This window comes from Myotis lucifugus, unplaced genomic scaffold, assembly GCF_000147115.1.
Source record: "Myotis lucifugus unplaced genomic scaffold, Myoluc2.0 scaffold_75, whole genome shotgun sequence".
NCBI lineage: Eukaryota > Metazoa > Chordata > Mammalia > Chiroptera > Vespertilionidae > Myotis > Myotis lucifugus.
This window is the reverse complement of record NW_005871123.1, coordinates 894,726-903,893: the sequence shown is the minus strand read 5'-3', so window position 1 is coordinate 903,893 and position 9,168 is coordinate 894,726. Positions and strand designations below refer to the sequence as shown.

The following is a 9,168-nucleotide window of genomic DNA, read 5'->3' as shown; positions in this document are numbered from 1 at the left end:
TTCAAAATCTGTTGCCTGTAGCCTCCATATGCCACCTTCGTCCAACCTCACCAGTGAGATGAGGACTCCTTGAAGGCAGATGAAGTGTTGAGTGTTTTTTTTGCTAAAGTTAGACTCTGCCAAGACTGAGTCCCCGTTCCTTCCTTTTTCTTTGCTTGCTGGCTGGACGCAAACTCCTGTTCCTAGAGGATTGGATTGGGTTGTTTAAGACTCAGAAGACCTGTTTGTGACTTTGCTAACAGGTCAGTCCGAGGCTTAACCCTATATCGGCTCCCCACAGGTTTTGAAAAAGGGGACCATTCACTATAACCCCAAGTACTAGTGGCACAGTTTGCTCCTCTGTGTGACATGATACTACTGGGCTAGAAGAAGCCACTTTTCTTCAAAATTCCAGGCTGTAGTTACCTGTGAAGCCACTAGAGCACCCAGGCACCTCCAGAAAGCTGTTACTACTGACTTTGCTGTCCAAGAAAAGAAGCATCAAATGCACCCACAAATCAGCCTTGTAATTCACAGATGGGATGATTAACAATGTGCACCACCTGGCAGCTGCTGCTTTTTGACTAATTTGTCTTGCTAACTAGGCTCAGTTACGGTCTATGCTGCTGAAGAAATGCATGTGCTGTCAACATGTATATGTAACCAATTTTAAGATTGCACAACCTTGAAATCATTATTGTAAAAGTTGTCTCTCTAAGTTTTTTTTTTTTTTAACATTTTTATTGACTTTTGAGAGAGAGAGAGAGAGAGAGAGAGAGAGAGGAAGAGGAAGAGGGAGAGAGAAAGAGAAGCATTGATCTGAGAGTGGAACATTGATTGGCTGCCTCCTGCACACCCGCTTCTGGGGACCAAGCCTGAAACCCAGGCAAGTGCCCTGAACAAGAATTGAACCTGCGACCTTTCTGTGCACAGGGCGATGCCCAACCAACTGAACCACAATGACCAGGGCTCGCTCTTTAACTTTTGACTCCCCAGTCCTAGGTGTTGCTTTATTTTCATGACTATGTCCTCAGTTTTCATCTATCCTACATTGACAGGGGACTTTTAGAGAATTTTTCTTTTAATCTATATGGAAATATCTATGTGGCACTGAAATAGTAAGCACTGGAAAATTATAAAAGCCCCCAAATTCTGAAAATTCAACAAAATTAGTATGCCTGCTATTGTCTATTTTATAGTTTTAAACTCTTCATTTTATGTGAATTCTGTGGACTCCCTAAGGTGGCCAGTTCATCTAACATTATTCTATGGCACTAATATTCTGAAGATAGCTATCATTAATCTTCTGTTTCTTCCTGCTCAATATCCTCTTTATTTTAACTAGAAAAGGGCAAATTATATCATTCCCTGGTATACAGTTGCCATGGAGTTGATTACATACAGTTTCAATAACTTTCTCATTATACCTAGACCTCGCACTCTTTATGAGAGATTATCTCCCCCATTGACAGATTGTCAGACCTTTTTAAGTTATAAGAGACAGATACTCAACTCAAACCAGCCGAAGCAAAACAATGCACTTTATTGATTAAGCACCTGGTAGAAAGAAAAGAAAGCGGTACCAAGTATGACCAGATCCAGGATACAAATGGTATCTTCAGGTCTTTTTCTCTCTACTACTCAGCTCTACCTCTTTTTTTGTGTTAGCCTCAATCTCTCCTATTGCTTTCCAGCTCTCTCCTGCTGGCACCGCCACCCCCTTCCCCAGCCTCTAGATCAGGGGTGGGCAAACTTTTTGACTCGAGGGCCACAATGGGTTCTTAAACTGGACCGGAGGGCCGGAACAAAAGCATGGATGGAGTGTTTGTGTGAACTAATATAAATTCAAAGTAAACATCATTACATAAAAGGGTACGGTCTTTTTTTTTTTTTTTTTTTTTTTTTTTTAGTTTTATTCATTTCAAACGGGCCGGATCCGGCCCACGGGCTGTAGTTTGCCCACGGCTGCTCTAGAATAACAGCTTATCATCTTCAAAGAGAGCCAAGACTTTCCCCCCAGTTTCCATTTGAAATGCCAGGAAGAGTCTGTTGGATCTTTGCTTGGTCGCTCACCCTCCAGTGAAGGAGTCACAGAGGCCAGGATGGTGTGATGAGCTCCCATGGCCAATCCTTGTTCATTCTTTTGGCAGGGGGTGGGGGACTGGGCAGTATTTGTCAACAGAAAAGGAGGGACGGGATGCTTGCGTATTATGCCGACAAACGCAGTAGGCACCATGGTTTACTGCACTAAGAGTGAATGCATTTGCAATATTATATTTAACTTTATATTATGGTAGCTAAATATCCTGGATTTTTGGAACAATCCTGATTTAAATATTCTGTTCTGCTGTGTGACCATGTGTTCAAAGTTTTGCATTGGAAAATTTAATCATTCTAGTTTGAGGCATATAGTGATTGGCCATCACAAAAACATTTTAATAGCTTTTATATGACAATTTACATATGTTTTTAAAAGCTTTAATTAAAATGTTTTAGGGTCTAAATTCAAGAGAAATATGATCAGCAATGGGTGGTAAAGAAAGTAGTAAATACCTTTATGAAAGAAAAAAATTGTTTGAGGTTTTGGGTAAACCTTCAAACCTTGCCAGCACATATCCTCCCTGCCACATAGAAACTCGTGTCACACTCAACACTGACATTTAGGCTACTGTTCTCCTGGCACTTTCCACAAGCTCATCAATTATGCTTTGAAATTTTACTTTGCAAACTATTGCTTTTTAATGAGCGAGCTCATTATTTTGCATCGGAAGCACTTTACTGCCAAGTGTTACCATTTCGTAGGGGGTAGGCAGACTTTAATTTTAAGTGGCGGCTCAAGGTTCCAATCTGCTGTCCTTTCCCTTTCTGCCAAAACAAACATTTCTCCCCACCAGGCATACACGTTCAACTCATGGAACTTGAAGCCAGCTCTCAGGAGTCTACCATTTAATCGATCCCACCTTTGCTAACAGATGCCACGCTGGCACTGGGGGCACAGGTTGAACTCTAGGGATTTGCAACACGAAGAGTAAGTGCGAAAACTACAAGCATTCAAAAGACACTCGTTTTATTTAATTCTCCAGACCTTGACACAAAAATGGAAGCACAAACCCCTTCCTCATTACCCCTCTCAAGTGACTGCTCCTTTATTGAAACATAATGCTCTTTTTAATAAGCTCCCAAATGAGCACAGCAACCAGAGGAGAGCAGAGAAACTGCAAGAGGCTATAAAGACGAAATATCATAAAATGCCACCAAAAGCTTCTGGAGCCAAGGGACCTTCCTGAAGGTCACTGTCCACCGTCCTGCTGCAGTACATACACTGTGGGACAGGGACACCACCAGGCAGCTAGGAGTAAGACACAGACAGTTGTGTGCCTTTCAGCACAAGTTACTCAGAGGCGCTGCCAGTGTGGCTGTTTAAAAGCGACACTGTGTTTTGGAAAGAGAGCTTAAAGTACAAGAATACGTTTGCCATCGTAAAGTCATAAAATGGACAGAGTACACTGAAGGCTTTTAGGAGCCATGAGAGAGGCTGGGTAGGCAGTGTTCTGATTTAAACTCCTGTTAAGGACTGCCTGCTTTTTTCTTCCTCTCTTTCATTTCCTGATGATAGAACAGAAAGCACTCCACGGTATGCAAGTGACACCTCATTTTATGCATCCAAGTGCTTTATTTGCCTCACCATTTTCCCAGCAATTTAAATAAATCACAGAGATGGAATTAGATTTTCCTGAAGAGCTAGAGAAAGGCAGTGAGAGGCTGAGTCACCGCTAATTTCTACTGAGCGGACAGGAATTTCACTCCCTCCATTTAGGGGACACTCCTGCAGTTGGAGAGTAATGCCTGGCATCTTATCAGCCTACTTACTACAAAAGCTGCTTAAACTCCTAATGCATCTCTGAAACGTTTCTAATGAATGATGGGGGGAGGGAGATGAAGTGTCCTCATGTTTATTCATTTCCTAGTTATAATGCTGGCTGATGGACTGAAAGATTGAGCACTTAAATAATTAACTCACTTACAATGTGAATTATATGTGTGATTTGCCTGACATGCTACCTGTGATGTGGAACATATACTGAAACCTCTCCACACGGCAGTAGAGGTAGGGGCGGGGCGGGTTATGTTAGGTCTGCTTCATCTGAGAAGGAACATTAATGGGAACAGAGGAGCAGAGGATCAGATACTCGTTTTTCTTCCTCCAGAACAGGGATTGGGGATCTTTTTCTGTAAAGGTCAAGACAGTAAATATTTCCAGCTCTGCAAGCCATATGGTCTCTGTCGCATCTACTCAACGCCGTCAGGGTGGCATAAAAGCAGCCATAGACAGTCCACACAGGAAAGAATGTGGTTGTGCTACAAAAAAGCATAATCTATTGGCATTAAGATGTGAATTTAATATAAGTTTGAAGTGTCACAAAATAGTCTTCTTTTGACATCTTCAACCACTAAAAATGTAGAAAACATTCTTCACTCACAAGCAAGGCCAAAACAGTTAGTGGACCTGTGGGTAGGAGTTTGTGATCCCATTCTAAAAGACCAAATAAAAGTTTCTCCATTTAGTTACAGAATGACTGGGTCCAGGGCTGAGGTAGGACAGAGTTATATGCAGAATGTTAGATTGAAATGGCCACTAGAGGTTGCCTAGTCCAATATCCTCATTTCAGGATCACCTCTAGTATTTCTAGCTCACTATTAAGTATGGGAGGATATCTATGTAATTTTACAATACAAGGAGGGGCATATCCATAGTAATTTTACTTGGTTTAGGATCTGCTTCTTAGCTTTGCAAGTCCAATAATTCATATCAGTGCTTTAGATTTTATTACACCAGGTAAGGCTGGCTTATGGTAACTCAGGATATTAACCTTTTATTTTATTTTTATTTATTTATTTATTTTTTAAATATATTTTATTGATTTTTTACAGAGAGGAAGGGAGAGAGATAGAGAGTTAGAAACATCGATGAGAGAGAAACATCGATCAGCTGCCTCCTGCACATCTCCCAATGGGGATGTGCCCGCAACCCAGGTACATGCCCTTGACCGGAATCGAACCTGGGACCTTTCAGTCAGCAGGGCGACGCTCTATCCACTGAGCCAAACCAGTTTCGGCAGGATATTAACCTTTTAAAAGCCTTTTCCTCCTTTGCAATCTTATTAAGCTCAATGATCTGTTTTCAGAATAATTTTTTAAAGTCATAAAATAAAATACATTTGCTAGTGATTATTTGTAATAAAAATTATGTTAAAATACAGTTATAAAACTTTATGCTATGGTAATCTATGTCTCTTTATCAACTCAATAAATAACAAGTTCTGGTGAAGTAGTGATGAATATAAATTGTATCTTGCAAATATTTCATGTAGCAATGTGATATGAAAAGATCTGTGATTTGTTTTGGAAATAAAACCTAAGGTACTGTTAAGATCTCATACAATAATGAAATCTATAAGCCGCAATGCTAATGTAGTAATTTTTACAGAGGAATAGATATGTCAAGCAACCAGATCTTCATTTTGTTTTTACTGTATTGTTCCTTCTATAGAATAAATTCATAAGTTAAAGTGCAGGAGGTTTGCTTTATGAGCAAGATGTCGGGCAAAGGTGCTTGTGATTCAAAGAACCTGATTCCTCCATCTCCACAGGTTCACAAGAAGGTCTGTCTGGATTTTATGGGTGTCCCTCTCCTTGACAGTACCTGGATAGATACTGCCAGTATTGGTCACAGTGTCAGCTTTGTCTGTTTCCTTTTGAAACAACTATTCTGAATGATATACTCTTTCTTTACACAATAGGTTTTCCTCTGGTTCACATACATCCATAGCAAGCCTACCAGTAATTTCTGGAATCCTTCTGCAGGTGCCTTACAAGAACATTTCCTGTATTATATTGCAAAAATGGCCATGAACACACACACACACACACACACACACACACACACACACCCTCTATATATGCCCTATTAGCATCCTGCCCTCCACCCCCATCTTCACACATCACTTCTCAGCTTGGCAGTGTGATTTGCTTTGGCCAATGGGACATGAGCAAAATAACACAAACATGGCCTGAAAAAGCACTTGCACTCTGGGGATTGCTCCTATGCTCTTCTTATAAATGGAAAAGAGAAAGGTTTTAAGCCAGGACTTGCCTGCTGGATGATGGAAGACACATGGCCCACTACAGTGAGACTATCCAAAACCATGCAGCTCCTGTCCAAACCACACATGAGTGAGCCGAAGGGATATCGGTTGAGTCTATCCCAAATCAGCAGAACCTGTCAGCTGATGCGTAGATTCTTGAGTGGTAATGCGTTTGTTGTTTTAAGCCTCTATGTTTGATGATGATTTGTTCTGCAGCCAAAGCTAACTGCTTACAATATCATTCCCTTTACCCTCTCCTACTTTATCCCTTTCCAGTGATATTGTCCTCAAAATTTATGAAGATACCACGATGCTTTGAAGGCACTCTGCTGACGTACAACATTCCCAGAGAAGTTGCCTCAAGCATCCCAAGTGTCACACAGGTAATATGTGCAAATAACCCACTGGTTTGATTTCAAAATGCATCTGGTCCTAGCCAATTTGGCTCAGTGGATAGAGCACCAGCCTGTGGACTGAAGGGTCCTGGGTTCGATTCTGGTCAAGGGTACATGTCCGGGTTGCAGGCTGGATCCCCAGTGTGGAGTGTGTAGGAGAAAGCCTATCAATGATTCTCTTTCATCATTGATGTTTTTCTCTCTCCCTCTCCCTTCCTCTCTCTCTAAAAACCAATAAACATTAAAAAAAGAAGAAGAATGCTATCTTAAAGTTAAAAAAAGACAACAAAAAAACAAAATGCATCTGTTCTGTAGGAGCAAAGATTGTGATAGTTTAATAAACTCCTGTAGGGGCATTTGAAGGTAGGAAAATAACATAGAGAGAGAAGGCAAGGCTTTACACAAAGGAATAAACTGCTACTGATAGAATTTTAAGAATCAGTTGAGATATTTATGGGCAAATGGGTTTTCTAACACACCTTCAAAATAAAAAAAATGCACTTATTGAGCTTGTACTGTGCCCACAGCCAGCGGCAGGACTAGGTTGAATACAGCAGGGTTCCTAGGACACAAAATTTAAGAAGTCATCTATTGTTAGGGTCAGACAAGTGCAAAGAGTAAATGTCTTGGCTTTGCAGATGCCGCCACCCCGGCCTAGCCATGGTGAACCCCACCGTGTTCTTTGACATCGCCATCAATGGCGAGCCCTTGGGCCTCATCTCCTTCGAGCTTTTGCAAAGTTCCAAAGACAGCAGAAAGCTTCCGTGCTCTGAGCGCTGGGGAGAAAGGATTTGGTTATAGAGGTTCCTGTTTCATAGAATTATTCTGGGATTGATGTGCCGGGATGGTGACTTCACACGCCATAATGGCACAGGCGGCAAGTCCATCTATGGGGAGAAATTTGGGAATGAGAATTTCATCCTGAAACATACAGGTCCTGGCATCTTGTCCATGGCAAATGCTGGATCTAACACAAACAGTTCCCAGTTTGTCATCTGCACTGCCAAGCCCGAGGCGTTGGATGGCAAGCATGTGGTTTTCTGTCAGGTGAGAGGGCATGATGTGGTAGCCACAGAGTGCTTTGGGTCCAGGAATAGCAAGACCAGCAAGAAGATCACCATTGCTGACTGTGGACAACTCTTATAAGTTTGAATTGTGTTTTATCTTAACTACCAGACCATTCCTTCTGTAACTCAGGAGAGAACCCCCTCACCCCCATTAGCTTGAAATCTATAATAATAAAAGCGTAATATGCAAATCTATCGAACGACCGAACAACAGAATGAACGTCTGGACTACCTTCCAGATGACCACGCTGTGACATGCACTGGAGCCAAGGCGGGTGTGATGCGATTGGTCAGGGGGGCCCTACCATCGCCCCACGATTGCCCCAAAGAGGGAGGCCCAGGCTACCTAGTGTGGCACTGTGGCGGGTGGGTGAGGCCTCCCTCTGCAGAGCCATCAATTGCAGAGCTCCAGCCTGGTGGGCAGGGCCTCCCTCTGTTGGGTGATGATTGACAGGGAACTCCAAGATCTATCACCCCAAAGAGGGAGGCCCAGGCTACCAGGCTGCGGTGGGTGGTCGGGTTCTTCCTCTGCACAGGGATGGATTGTGGAGCCCCAGCTGGGTAGCCTGGGCCTCCCTCTTTGGCGCAGTTGATTGCAGGGCTCCCCATTGATCGCAGGGCTCCCCATCAATCGCCTAGCAGAGGGAGGCCAAGGCTACCCGGCTGGCGGCACTATGGCAGGTGGATGGGGCCTCCCTCTGCCATCGATCGATCTGGGGGCCCCGTGATCCATTACCCCAGTGTGGTGGGTGCCAGAGGCTGGCCAGCGATCACCCCACAGAGGGAGGCCCAGGCCAGCCAAGTGATCGCACCCCATGCCTGTCACCCGCAGAGGGAGGCGACCGGTGGTGGGGAGGGGGGGCAGCACTGCACAGATGGCAAATAGTGACAGGGCCGGGGCAGGGCCAGCTGTCGGCAGCTGGGGGAAGGAAAGTCCCAATAGGTCCTGATCCCCGGCCAGGCTTAGGGATCGTACCCCAGGGGTCCCGGATTGCGAGAGGGTGCAGGCCAGGCTGAGGGACATCTCCCCAGTGCACGAATTTCATGCACTGGGCCTCTAGTGTTCTATAATGTTTGTGCTCTTGCCCCAGTTCATTGGGTTCCATAATTTCCCTACCCTTCCCAGTCTAACTGGATTGCAGAATTAAGTTTATGATTATGAAATAAAAACTAAGTAACAACAACAAAAAGAGTAAATGTCACCTTAAATTTTGTGCCTCAGGTGCCCTAATCTCGGCTCTGATCCATTGCATTATGCTGGGGAATAGTACTTAACCAATATTTTCTATGACTGTGGCAAGACACTGCAACTCTAAAAGCCACTTCTTTTTGTCAAGCTGATACAGACTGAGTTTTATTCAGGTGCCTCCACAGAGTTCTGTGTTCAGGAATGAGCTTCTGCCCTCCCCTAGGGGGTGTGTCATGATCTTTGAGTCAGGATAAGTCTAAGGCAAGCATGGTGCCCAGGTCTCTTGCTAGTGATTGGTTGCCTGTGAATGGGACCTGGAGGAATTCTGCTGGAGTGCTCCTGGGAAAAATGTCCTTCCTAATAAGAAGGAATACACAGGGGGGAAGCCTCTG

At 43.6% G+C, this 9,168-nt stretch overlaps 1 pseudogene; it reads left to right on the top strand.

Moving 5' to 3' along the window:
• The first annotated feature begins 7,180 nt into the window (after window positions 1-7,180).
• Window positions 7,181-7,666, top strand: LOC102423486 (annotated as a pseudogene).
• Window positions 7,667-9,168: the final 1,502 nt, after the last annotated feature.